Source organism: Lissotriton helveticus, chromosome 4_1 (assembly GCF_964261635.1).
Source record: "Lissotriton helveticus chromosome 4_1, aLisHel1.1, whole genome shotgun sequence".
In the NCBI taxonomy this organism is placed as follows: Eukaryota; Metazoa; Chordata; class Amphibia; order Caudata; family Salamandridae; genus Lissotriton; species Lissotriton helveticus.
Window position 1 is genome coordinate 1,911,268,171 of NC_136063.1, and position 13,863 is coordinate 1,911,282,033.

Below are 13,863 nucleotides of genomic sequence, written 5' to 3' on the forward strand. Positions count from 1 at the left end.
TTCATGTCAGAGATCATATCATTGTACATGCCTCATCGCAGACTGCATACACTTTCAGCTCTGGTGCCACTAACTCTGTGCCCCGACATTCATGGACACTTACTGGTTGAACTTTGGTGGCATCTGAGTATATGGCCTGAGAGTTGTCTTCATCATCATGTAGCTAATACTGACTTGGTGGGCAAAATGAGTCTGTAGCATTCATCTCCTCCATATTGCCTGTTTGTTTTTGGTTCTGCCCTCTGCTGCATCATGCCCTGGAAGAACACCTTCCCACTGTCCTCCGCAACCCTCTGCGACATTCACCTTGGATATCGACGAGGACCTGCTCAGCTCGTGTGGCCCTACCTCAGTGCACCGCAAGTCACCGTACTGTGGCGGTGGGCTTGTGCCCGCCGCAGTGCATCCAGGGCCACTAACTCTGTGCAGCTCAAGTAATGGACCCTTGCAGTTTGAACTTTAAACTTCTGATTGTCTGATCACTGTTGTAGTTGTTGCCAGTGGCTTACACTCACCCCACACCCATCCAGCACAGGCGTCACTGGACATGTGACCCTGGCAATAAAAGGAGCTGGGCGCACGTGCCCATAGCCAGTCCCACAAACTATCTAAGTGTGCCCTTGTGGTCAGTATGTATGCATGAGGGCCCCGGGCCCTACCACATTACATTGTGCTTTGTACAGTGGACGCAACCATGTCACCTCAGGCTGTGGGATAGACCTTGGACATGTAGCAGTATCGTACCCCCTGTGAGCATAAGCAGTGCGGACTGGCGTACGACAGTCCAGCGAAGGGGTGTGAATCATCAACCCGGGGCTCTGGGCGTGGTTATGTTTTGGCCTTGCAAGGAAGTAACTAATGTGTGTGTCTCTGTTGTAGTGTCAGCATCACCCGTCCCGCAATAGATAATGTTGCAATGCAACAAGGCCCCGGAGTGCGGGCTCGGCGGAAGGGGTAAATGAGGGAGCGCAAGCCCACTCGGGGTCAGGGATCATACATGCCAACTGTTGTGTGTGTAGCTATTACCGCAGAATAAGCCAAAGGTCTACCCTCAACCGCATGGCGAGTTCTGCCAGCCATGAACTCTATATCTGTGTCCGCCCTATCCTTACCATAGGCCTACACACACGTGGCCACCCACCTTCAGCGCCCAACATCACAGTGTTGTTGCCAGGCTTGTGGACATGCGCAGACAGGCATGACAATGGTGTGCCATAGGAGTGCAAGTGATGCAACCACGCTATGCACACTAGTAAATAGACCCGGGGGATGGAGGAGCAGCAATGATGCTACGTAATACACATCGATGCCGCTCATTTGCTACAATCAGTACATGTCAAACAGGGACACCATCATTGACAATTTCTTCACATGAGCACGTCACATTGTCACAGTCCTTAGCAATCATGGGACAGTACAAAATGACCACAGGAACAGCAAACAAATGCATTCCGAGACACATTCCCTGAGTGCATGTCACTCATCTGTACAAGCACATCATTCAGACAAGTGTAAGTGCAACATGTAGTGCTAACAATTTCATAATTTGATAAGAGATGGTGGGTGTGTCACCTCTGTACAGAGAGGCTGTTTAGGGTGTCACGTATTCGAAATGCCATTTCTGTGTGTAACAGATAGTAGGGAATTCCACTCTTATGCATTTCAGATGTGTTCCAAATCTTTAAATATATGCTGTCATTTTTGACCTACAAGTGACAAAAGGGCTTCTTTTGGGGTCAAATATGTACCCCCATGATGCAGGGATGCACCCTGTGACTCAAGTTCCACAACATGAGCTACATGTACGTAAGGTGGAGTCACTGCCCCTACATTCATCCATGCTTTCATACTTGATTGATTATAGACATGACACGTCTGTGTGTATTAGTATGTATTGTTCACGTTCAGTGAAGTGTTGAAGCTGTCTTAGTACTGGGCCATGCAGACAACACTTTACAATGTTGGCCCGTGGAGGGCCAGCCAGAGTCCTTTAGGGATTGACAAGTTATTCAGAAGGGGAAGAATCCAGTCAGCAGGCTGATTGCTATGTCATGGATAAGCAAACAAAATATGGCAGTCCATGTCGAGGTCCAAGGTTAGTGTGGCAGAGTGTATTGGGGGGCGGTGGAAGGTGTTCTTCCAGGGCATGATGCCGAGGGCAGAACCAAGCAGAAACAAGCCATATGGCGGAGATGAGTGCTACTGCTTCCTTCTTACCACTAAGGCAGATTCATCCTCATGTTCGTCCTCTGACGTTTTATGTGCCTCACATGTGGATGGTGGTGTTTGGTCTGCAGCACTGTGTGACACTGACACATCAGGAGCCGGAGATTAAGTGTGGGTGAATTTTGTTGATCTGCGGTCCGCAAATTCACGCAAAATTGCAAATAAATCTGTGAATTTGCGGATGTTCCAGCGAAATCACGGATTTTTTTGCGATTTCCATCTACTCAACTGGAGTACTTTCTACTGGCTAATCAGTAAGTGCTACCTCGTTAGGTAAATGTATAGTGCTTTTCCTACACTGCAGCTGCGTAAAGGGCCAGAAGATTTGTCTCCACTGACCATGTGTGCCTGTAACTTTGCCACCGCGCCACAAGGCGCCGAGGTCCCTTGAGTGAGCTGTCCATCATAGTTGGGAATGGGCGGGAAGACGTTTGATACCGCTAGTCTGTAGTGCGAGGCTTCTATGCGTGTCAACATGCCTCGTGTATAAAGGGTCAGAGAGCGAGCAGGGCAGCAGGTGAGGAGAAAGCAGCCTCCTGGTCACAGGCACGGGGATTGCACTCGAGAAACTCAGGGATGCAAAGACCTCCCTCGGGTATTACAGCTAATTTTCAACGGCAGATATGGGGTTAAAGCACACTTGCCCAGCCTCGACCGTGCTCACTAATGCTTTTGGGCTGATTAAAACGTTACTGAATGTGAGCTTCAACTCGGGCACCTGCTTTATTTATATCTGTAAATGCTTGCTGTTGAGGTTAAATTTTTGTGATAGGAGCCTTGTGCCAGAATGAATCCTGCTCTGCATAGTTATCCACGAAGATGCCACCGTTTTGTGCAATACCTCTACTCAACTGGAGTACTACTGGCTAATCCAGTAAGTGCTACCTCATTGGGTAAATGATAGTGCTTTTCCTACAGTGCAGCTGCGTAGGGCCAGAAGATTTGTCTCCACTGACCATGTGTGCCTGTAACTTTGCCCCAGCGCCAAAAGGCGGCAAGGTCCCTTGAGTGAGCTGTCCATCATAGTTGGGAATGGACGGGAAGACGTTTGATACTGCTAGTCTGTGGTGCGAGGCTTCTATGCGTGTCAACATGCCTCGTGTATAAAGGGTCAGAGAGCGAGCAGGGCAGCAGGTGAGGAGAAAGCAGCCTCCTGGTCACAGGCACGGGGATTGCACTCGAGAAACTCAGGGATGCAAAGACCTCCCTCGGGTATTACAGCTAATTTCCGACGGCAGATATGGGGTTAAAGCACACTTGCCCAGCCTCGACCGTGCTCCCTAATGCTTTTGGGCTGATTAAAACATCACTGAATTTGAGCTTCAACTTGGGCAGCTGTATTATTTATATCTATAAGTGCTTCCTGTTGAGGTTTACTTTTTGGCCCACAGGAAGCACTTACAGAATTAAGGCAGGTGCCCGAGTTGAAGCTAGCTATGTAACCATTTTAGAATGGTGCCAGCAAGCACTCTGGCAGCTTGCCGGCGCCATTCTAAAGTGGGTACAAAGTTAGCTTCAACTCAAGCACCTGCCTTAACTGTGCTTCCTGGCCAAAAAAAAAAAAATCCGCCCGCTCGCGAATTCGTTAATTTTTCGGCAATTGCCGAAAATTCGGAAATTTCGCGAGCGGAGCGGATTTTGCGCCCATATTTACCGGAGATGTGTATGTAGAAGTAGCAGCAGCATTCATCTGCGCTATGTCTTGTGGCATCACTCCCATGATGAGGATCTGCAGTGTATGGAAGATCCCATCTGGAGCTTTAAAGGCCAGTCCTTATCAGCTGTTTTTGCTACACACAGTCTTGTGTTGAGAGAATGTAAATCTGTGGTGGGTTTTGTGTATGTCTCTTTGATAGTGTGTGGACATTTGATGATATGTCTTTATGTGAGCATTGGATTCGATTGGGTAGGAATCTGATTGTGGGGTGTTTGATGGTGGAATTGTGGGCATCTAATAGTGTGTTTGTACGTGTCTTATGGTTTGTGATGGAGTTTCTGGGAGTCTTATTGTCCACAGGCCCCTGAGGATCGACATGAGTTTATACTTGTCTGGATGTGTCATGCATGTGTGTGGGTATCCGATTGTGTGTTTATCAACGTCTAATTAATGTGTGTGGTATCTGATTATGGTGTGTGGATGACCGATGGTAGAGTTTACTACTTATATGTGAAAGGAATCTCCTACACTAAAGGCTTGCGCACTCTTTTCATGAAACTGGAGAGTTTCTTTACGTAATAAATCACTTTATGACGCTTTCCAAGGTTATGATTTATTGTTTCTTTATTCCATTATTTTTGTTTTGTTTTTCAATCAAATCCATTATTAATTCATGTCAAAATGTATCATCAAGATTAATGCATTTTATATAACACCCAATGCATTTCGGGTCATCAAAACTCGACCCTTCCTCAGGGGTCTAAAGGAAAAACACAGGACCAGATAAGTCTCATCTGCATAGAACAACAATTTTTTTTTTTTTAAAAAAAGGAAACATAACATCTTAAACAAGTCTAAACAAAAAGACATTAATATCTCATGAATGAATCTGTGAAAGTAGTTGAATGCCAACAGATAATCTCAAAATTCGGGGGAAAAAATATTATGATGGGGTGCCGATATGTAAAATGTGCTTAAAACAGCGAAACAAATAGAGTGATGGGGTTATGTGGGGTGTGCTTAAAAAAGTGACTGTGAATTGGAATATGGAAACGAAACGGCACATATGGTAGCAGGAAACGAAATCCATTACGTTACATTACTGTCACGAATTCGAGGCCTTAAATGTCAAAAGATAACCATGCGAAGGATTCCGGTATGTAATGCAGACGAAGTATTCATGTACTTACTACAGTGAAAAACAGCGTTCGTGTGCCCTGTTCAAAGGTGTCTTTCGTACTTCCTGGTTGGGATGTGTTGAATTTTAGAATGGCCAATGTACTGCATATTTACTGAAATGACGCGTGTCATGTGATAGGATTGTCAGACCTCACTAGAAAGGTCACGTGGAGGGGGTGGCCAATCCGAACTCTGTCTGAGTTAACCATCTTATCTTAGGGGAGACTTGTATAGCGCACTGACACCGAAAGGTTTCCTGGCGCTGGCTGAGTGCCGGTGAGATGGAGAGACGAGGGTCTAGCCAGTCTGTGTGAAGAGGTGAGTTTTCAGAAGTTTTCTAAAAGCAAGAAGGGAATTGGCAGTTCTAAGAGGGAGAGGTAACTGGTTCCAGAGGACGGGGGCTAGGTAGGCAAATCTCCGACCGCCGTTTTTTTAAAATTTGGTAGCAGGGACAGCTAGCAAGAGGCGATGGGAGGAACGAAGATTACGTGCCGGACGGTAGGGGATGACCAGTGATTTGAGAAAGGCAGGGGAGGTCCCGAACACAGCTTTGAAGGTCAAGCAGCCGATCTTGAATGCAGTCCTCTGCTCCACCGGCAGCCAGTGGAGTCTGTGAAGTAGAGGTCTCGAAGATTGCCACTTCGGGGTTTTATAGGCCAGCCTTGCCGCTTGGTTCAGTACAATCTGGAGCCTACTAAGGAGGAGTTTAGGTAGGCCGTAGTACAGGGAGTTTGAAAAATCCAAGCGGGAGAGCACCAGGGCAATCAGGACTTGTATCAGGGCCTCTGGTGTCAAGAGATGGGAAACTTTCCTGATCTTTCTGAGCTGGAACATGCATGAGGACACAACCGCACCAATCTGAGGCTTAAGAGAAAGATCCGAGTCAATTATAACCCCAAGGCTCTTTGCTGACTTAGCCGGGGCGGGCGGGGAGCCGAGCTCAGTTGGCCAGAACTGTGGGCCCCAGTGAGTAAGACTGTTTCCTGGAAGGATTAACTCAGTCTTCCCCGGGTTCAATTTAAGCTGGTGGGAGTTCATCCAGTGTTGGATGTGTAGCATCACTGCTTGACAATCGAGGGCTGCATTGGGGGTGGTAAGCGGAAAGATGATTTGCAGATCATCTGCATAGTTGAATACGGTGATATTCCACCTCTTCAAGGAAAAGATAAGATAGAGATTAAAAAGCAAAGGGGACAGGGAAGATCCCTGAGGCACTCCGCAGATAGATGGGACCTGTGCGGCTGTGAAGGGGCCCAGCCGGACCACCTGCATTGTGCCCGACAGGAAGGATTTGAGCCAGGCAGAGGCCAGGCCCCGGATGCCGGCTCGCTCGGCACGGTGGATAAGGATGTTATGGTCCACCGTATCGAACGCAGCCGACAGATCCAACAAGACAAGCGCCTGTGATGTCCCTTTATCGGCATTAGCCCTAAGCATATCCATGACTGCCAGGATCACAGCCTCAGTGGAATGGGCTGGTCTGAACCCAGCCTGGTTAGGTTCGAGGAAGTTAGAGCGCTCGATGAATTCAGATAAGCAGCTAGTGACATGTGCCTCCAGGAGTTTGGATAGGTAGGGCAAGAGAGAAATAGGCCGATAGTTGGCGAGGTCGTCCTGGTCAGCTCCCGACTTCTTCAGTAGGGGCACAAGGACAGCCTCCTTGAAGGAATTAGGTACTACTCCTGTCTCCAGTGAGGCATTTAATAAGGGCAAGAGGCAGTCCGGTATGGACAGGCAGATGTCGCGGAAGACAGAGGGAGGACAACAGTCATTGGGTGAGCCAGATTTGACTCGAGCAGCGAGTTTGGCCAGAGTGCTGGGGTCAAGGGCAGGGAAGGAAAGCAAGGAGAGCGGGTTTTCAGGGGGGGAAGCTGGCATGTCATCAGGGAGGACTGAAGGAATCGTATTCCTGATCTTGGCAATTTTTTCGATAAAGAAATTATTTAATGCATTACAAGATTCCTGCGTCGGGGTCTGAGACGGAAGAGTCCTTGCATCAGACGTAAGCTCCCTCATGATTGAAAAGATTTCCTGGGATTTGTTATGAGCGGTGAGGATCCTTTCCGAAATGTGGAGAGCTTTAGCTGCAATGATAGCATCTTTATATTTTTTTCTCGCAGCGATATATAGCTCTCTGTCGATGGACAGATAATTACGTCTCCACCTACGCTCCATTTGGCGTAGTTCGAGTTGCTGAGCTTTTAGGGTGGAGTTGAACCACTTGTGGGACTTACTGTGCCGAGAACGGGGAAAGCTGGAGAGAGGGGCAAAGCGATCACTAGCTTTGATGATCCAGCCAGTGAGATCTTCCTCCAGAGAGTGGACAGTCGCAGTTTTAGATAGCGAAGGACGAGTCTCAGCCAAGAATGAGAGGAATGCCTGAGAGTCAAGAGTGCTCCATTTCCGGGCAGTCCCGCCGGCCATAGGAGGGACCTTACTACAACCTCTGACTGTGATCGCTGTATCGATCAAATAATGGTCGGACCAGATACAAGGGGTGATCACAGGATAAGAGAGAATGAGGTTATGAGTCCAGATGTGATCTAAGATATGACCGCCGGTGTGAGTGGGGGAGGTGACGTGTTGGTTCATATTGAAGCTGGTGAGGACTTCAAATAGCTCGGCCGCATGAGGGCCAGCTTCCTTATCGTTATACCAATAGTTGAAGTCGCCGAAAATGGCCATGATATTACGTGTTGGCTAAATCTGCGCAAACTGTGTGATGCGCAAATACAGCAATGAATTTAGATCACGTGAGGGGGGTGTAACCAATCGGAGCCGGAACAATACTTTGTGAACACAAAAGAGTTGTGTCGTGATAAGGGGCAATGGATGTAGGAAGGGAATGGTCACATGAACCCAAGTTTCTTGTGAAAGACGAAAATCTACCAGTTAAACATTGTGTGAAGGGAGAAATTAAATCCTGCAATTTGGAATAAGGCTAAAATTAAAAATCAAAAATCAAAAACCAGTTTCAATGGAAGATACTTAAAATTGGTGACTACATACAACTACTGTGCAATAACATTAATTCGATGATGGCAGTTCATTCACATGCGGAGCATGCTATGCATAAAGATATTAGAACATATTTATGGTGGGGATTAAGATTGGCCCATCTTACAATGTCTGCAATGCTCATAAGAAACAGGTGAATTCCACTCTATCATTCATCCCATTAGGATGTAAAGCATTTAGTTTTTTTATCCAGTAAAATTCAGCCATAAGGCGAGATTTGTGTGGATCCATGTCGCAGCATTGTTGCACTACCTCCAATATGGTGAATTTGATTTGTGAGATTTGGTGTTTGGCCTCAATCCAATGTGTAGCTATAGTTGATTTCAAATTCTTCAGTCTAATGTTGCTCTTGTGCTCTGTCATTCTTACTTTGATTTTTCTCTCGGTTTGTCCTACGTAAATCTTGCCGCAAAGACATTTAATTGCATAAATAAAATTTTTAGTGTCACAAGAACTTGAATGATAGAGCCGTATTTTGTTGCCTTTCATTGGGTACAAAAAAGTATTTCCAATGATTACATTATTGCAATGAGTGCAATTTCACATCTAGACATTCCTTTAAATGTTTTGGTTTTAGTTTTTTTCTTGTTCAATATTTCTTTAAGGTTCTTTGATCTTTGGAATGCAAATGTGATGCGATCGCTGAAGAGTCCTTGTAAATCAGGTTCTGTAGTTATCAGTGGCCAGTGATGATTGATGATGTTCTTGATTTTTTGTGCCATAGTCGAAAACTTCAACACGCGGATGGTAGAGTTTGTCATATTGGACAGGGTTGGTAAGATGTGAAGGCAGGACATGGACAAAGAGTAGCCAGATTGCTGGCTGGAAGAGAATTATAAGAACATGCCAGGAGACTACATCCTGCCAGAAGAACCTGTGACTTCCAAATGATGTCTGTTTTCATCTGTGCCAATTCCAGGGAATGGGCCACTGGTGCAGGGACCGAAGGGGTAACCTCCCTCACTGTAATACTGCCTTGGCACCTCGCCTTCAATATTGCCTTACCCTGCTATGTACCTGATCATAACTGAGTCTCCAGTTTTTTTGACTCTGCGGCTGTCATGCTGTGCTGCATGAGGGAGATGCTCCATTTTTCTGCTGCCTGGCTGTGCCCTGCCAAGACTATAATTGAGTAGTTCTATCAAAGCACTCCTGTCTTGCAGTACCAGGAACTAACCACTGGGTGGTTCCCTGAAGACCCGAGTGAGGCTGGAAATGACTTAGTGAAATAAGTGCTTACTTTGGCAACACCATAATGGTGAAAACAACTTTTGGAGTATATTCTCAAGAACGTGTGCTAAACATAATCAAAAAATGCTAACGCACCTTTACACATCGCAGCCTATCATAGGAAAATAACCCAGTGTTAACGTGGAATTCACAACAAGGCGGTACCATGTGAAGGTCTGCCAAAACCGCGGCCAATGTCCGCGATACAACCACCTCGACAGAGATAAAAACACAAACCTCCACGCGAAAAAACATGCAAAGAGCCCATTTGTGATGAGGAAAGCAGGGATAAGCACCGCCAGGCCCGCAACACACACGGCAGGCTGGAATCAGCACAACAAAAGCCTGAAAAAAATAGACAAACCAAACAGAAAACACTAGCCACGCACAATGAAGCCTAGGAATCCACCGAGCGCTCGGCCCCTGCGGTACCCGGAAGTTAGTCGGGACCGCACTGCACTGGATTTGATGCTCTAGTCTTTTTGCAGTTCCAACAGTATACATCATGCGATGGAGCGACCGCGCAGCGTGTGGGGATAAGAATTTAGCCAGGTCACACTCTGTTGGAGATTGTGTTCGACCCGGTGTATTTATAAAGTCCATACTGCCATTGCTGCTATTAACGCTGCACTTACAAAGAATTGCACTCAATGGGAACCTGTCGTTTTAACTTAAAATTGGTTTAAACCTCATGTGCTTTTTAGGTCTCGTGACCTATCAATGCGCATGCGCATTGAGAGAAGCGAGACTATAGGGCTTTAAACAAAGTTTACCTAACTGTGACGATTTGGTGCTGTGCCCGTGGCTTTTAGGTCAATGCGCAAGCGCATTGACCTAAAATGCGCGTGCACATCACCAAATCGCCGTCTGTTCCCTCAGCCGCACTCCTCCCACACCTTTGAAGTGAAGCTTAGCTTCACTTCAAAGGCCCCGGCTGCTTCACACCCTCATGCCGCTCTCCCCGCTCCGCCCCCTCCCCTGCCCGCCGTGTGCATTTCTCCTCCCCCCCCCCTCCCCACAGCAATGCCCTCCGTCTTGTTTCCTTTCTTGTTTTTCTTTCAGGTGAGATATCTTTTCCATCATTTGCGATAATACAGTTCTCATATGCATTTTTTAATTATTAGCAGCATATACACAGGCACCCCTTCGGCGCTTTTGCTCTCAACCCTACTATCCTGTCAGCCGCATCTCTATAAGTTACTCGAAGCATGGCCTGACATGTGCACAGCTTATTCCGGCACCACCATCCTGCCAGACGCTTCTGCTTTGTTCGCCCACCGCATGGCCCTATTTGTGCACATTTTACTTTCGTGCATACCCTTACCCGCAGCCTCTCCTTCCCCACTTCTGCCTTTTCGGGTCTCGCGCTCACCGCAGACCCCTTCACATGGCTCACACCCACCTTTTTTTCAGGTTACCATGCCATTCCCCACCTATCCCCCAGTCATTTCCGGGTAGGACGCGTGCACCCAGTGGACTCTCGGCCTTGGCCCGCTTATTCTGCCAGCCGCTTCTGCTTTGGTCGCCCACCGCATGGCCCCATTTGTGCACATTCACTTTCGTGCACACCCTTACCCGCAGCCTCTCCTTCCCGACTTCTGCCTTTTCGGGTCTCACACTCACCGCAGACCCCTTCACATGGCTCACACCCACATTTTTTTCAGGTTACCATGCCAGGTTACCTCACTCACCCTCAACCCCTCACCCTCACTCACCCTCAACCCCTCACCCTCACCCTCACTCACCCTCACTCACCCTCAATCCCTCACCCTCAACCCCTCACCCTCACTCACCCTCACCCTCACCCTCACTCACCCTCAACCCCTCACCCTCACTCACCCTCAACCCCTCACCCTCACTCACCCTCACTCACCCTCACTCACCCTCACCCTCACTCACCCTCAACCCCTCACCCTCACTCACCCTCACCCTCACTCACCCTCACCCTCACTCACCCTCACCCTCACTCACCCTCACCCTCACTCACCCTCAACCCCTCACCCTCACTCACCCTCACTCACCCTCACCCTCACTCACCCTCAACCCCTCACCCTCACTCACCCTCACCCTCACTCACCCTCACCCTCACTCACCCTCACCCTCACTCACCCTCACCCTCACTCACCCTCACCCTCACTCACCCTCACCCTCACTCACCCTCAACCCCTCACCCTCAACCCCTCACCCTTACTCACCCTCACCCTCACTCACCCTCAACCCCTCACCCTCACTCACCCTCAACCCCTCAACCCCTCACCCTCAACCCCTCACCCTCAACCCCTCACTCACCCTCACTCTCACTCACCCTCATGCACCCTCAACCCCTCACCCTCACTCACCCTCACTCACCCTCACCCTCACTCACCCTCAACCCCTCACCCTCACCCTCACTCACCCTCACCCTCACCCTCACTCACCCTCAACCCCTCACCCTCACCCTCCCTCAACCCCTCACCCTCACTCACCCTCAACCCCTCACCCTCACTCACCCTCACTCACCCTCACTCACCCTCACTCACCCTCACCCTCACTCACCCTCACCCTCCCTCACTCACCCTCACCCACCCTCACCCTCACTCACCCTCACCCCCTCACCCTCACTCACCCTCAACCCCTCACCCTCACTCACCCTCAACCCCTCACCCTCACTCACCCTCACCCTCACTCACCCTTACCCTCACTCACCCTCAACCCCTCACCCTCACTCACCCTCATCCTCACTCACCCTCAACCCCTCACCCTCACCCACCCTCACCCTCACTCACCCTCAACCCCTCACCCTCACTCACCCTCAACCCCTCACCCTCACTCACCCTCAACCCCTCACCCTCACCCTCACTCACCCTCACTCACCCTCACTCACCCTCACTCACCCTCACCCTCACTCACCCTCACCCTCACTCACCCTCACCCACCCTCACCCTCACCCTCACTCACCCTCAACCCCTCACCCTCACTCACCCTCACTCACCCTCAACCCCTCACCCTCACTCACCCTCACCCACCCTCACCCTCACTCACCCTCAACCCCTCACCCTCACTCACCCTCAACCCCTCACCCTCACCCTCACTCACCCTCAACCCCTCACCCTCAACCCCTCACTCACCCTCACTCTCACTCACCCTCACTCACCCTCAACCCCTCACCCTCACTCACCCTCAACCCCTCACCCTCAACCCCTCACCCTCAACCCCTCACCCTCAACCCCTCACCCTCACTCACCCTCAACCCCTCACCCTCACTCACCCTCAACCCCTCACCCTCACTCACCCTCACCCTCACTCACCCTCCACCCCTCACCCTCAACCCCTCACCCTCAACCCCTCACCCTCACTCACCCTCAACCCCTCACCCTCACTCACCCTCAACCCCTCACCCTCACTCACCCTCACCCTCACTCACCCTCACCCTCACTCACCCTCACTCACCCTCAACCCCTCACCCTCACTCACCCTCACCCTCACTCACCCTCACCCTCACTCACCCTCACCCTCACTCACCCTCACTCACCCTCACCCTCACTCCCCCTCACTCACCCTCACCCTCACTCACCCTCACCCTCACTCACCCTCACCCTCACTCACCCTCACTCACCCTCACCCTCACTCACCCTCAACCCCTCACCCTCACTCACCCTCACTCACCCTCACCCTCACTCACCCTCAACCCCTCACCCTCACTCACCCTCAACCCCTCACCCTCACCCTCACTCACCCTCAACCCCTCACCCTCAACCCCTCACTCACCCTCACTCTCACTCACCCTCACTCACCCTCAACCCCTCACCCTCACTCACCCTCACTCACCCTCACCCTCACTCACCCTCAACCCCTCACCCTCACTCACCCTCACCCTCACTCACCCTCAACCGCTCACCCTCACTCACCCTCAACCCCTCACCCTCCCTCACCCTCCCTCACCCTCACTCACCCTCACTCACCCTCACTCATCCTCACCCTCACTCACCCTCACTCACCCTCACCCTCACTCACCCTCACTCACCCTCAACCCCTCACCCTCACTCACCCTCACCCACCCTCACCCTCACTCGCCCTCAACCCCTCACCCTCACTCACCCTCAACCCCTCACCCTCACTCACCCTCAACCCCTCACCCTCAACCCCTCACTCACCCTCACTCTCACTCACCCTCACTCACCCTCAACCCCTCACCCTCACCCTCACTCACCCTCACCCTCACTCACCCTCACCCTCACTCACCCTCAACCCCTCACCCTCACTCACTCTCAACCTCACCCTCACTCACCCTCAACCCCTCACCCTCACTCACCCTCACCCTCACTCACCCTCAACCCCTCACCCTCACCCTCACTCACCCTCACTCACCCTCAACCCCTCAGCCTCAACCCCTCACCCTCACTCACCCTCACCCTCACTCACCCTCACTCACCCTCAACCCCTCACCCTCACTCACCCTCACCCTCACTCACCCTCACCCTCACTCACCCTCAACCCCTCACTCACCCTTACTCACCCTCACCCTCACCCACCTTCACCCACCCTCACCCACCCTCACCCACCCTCACCCACTC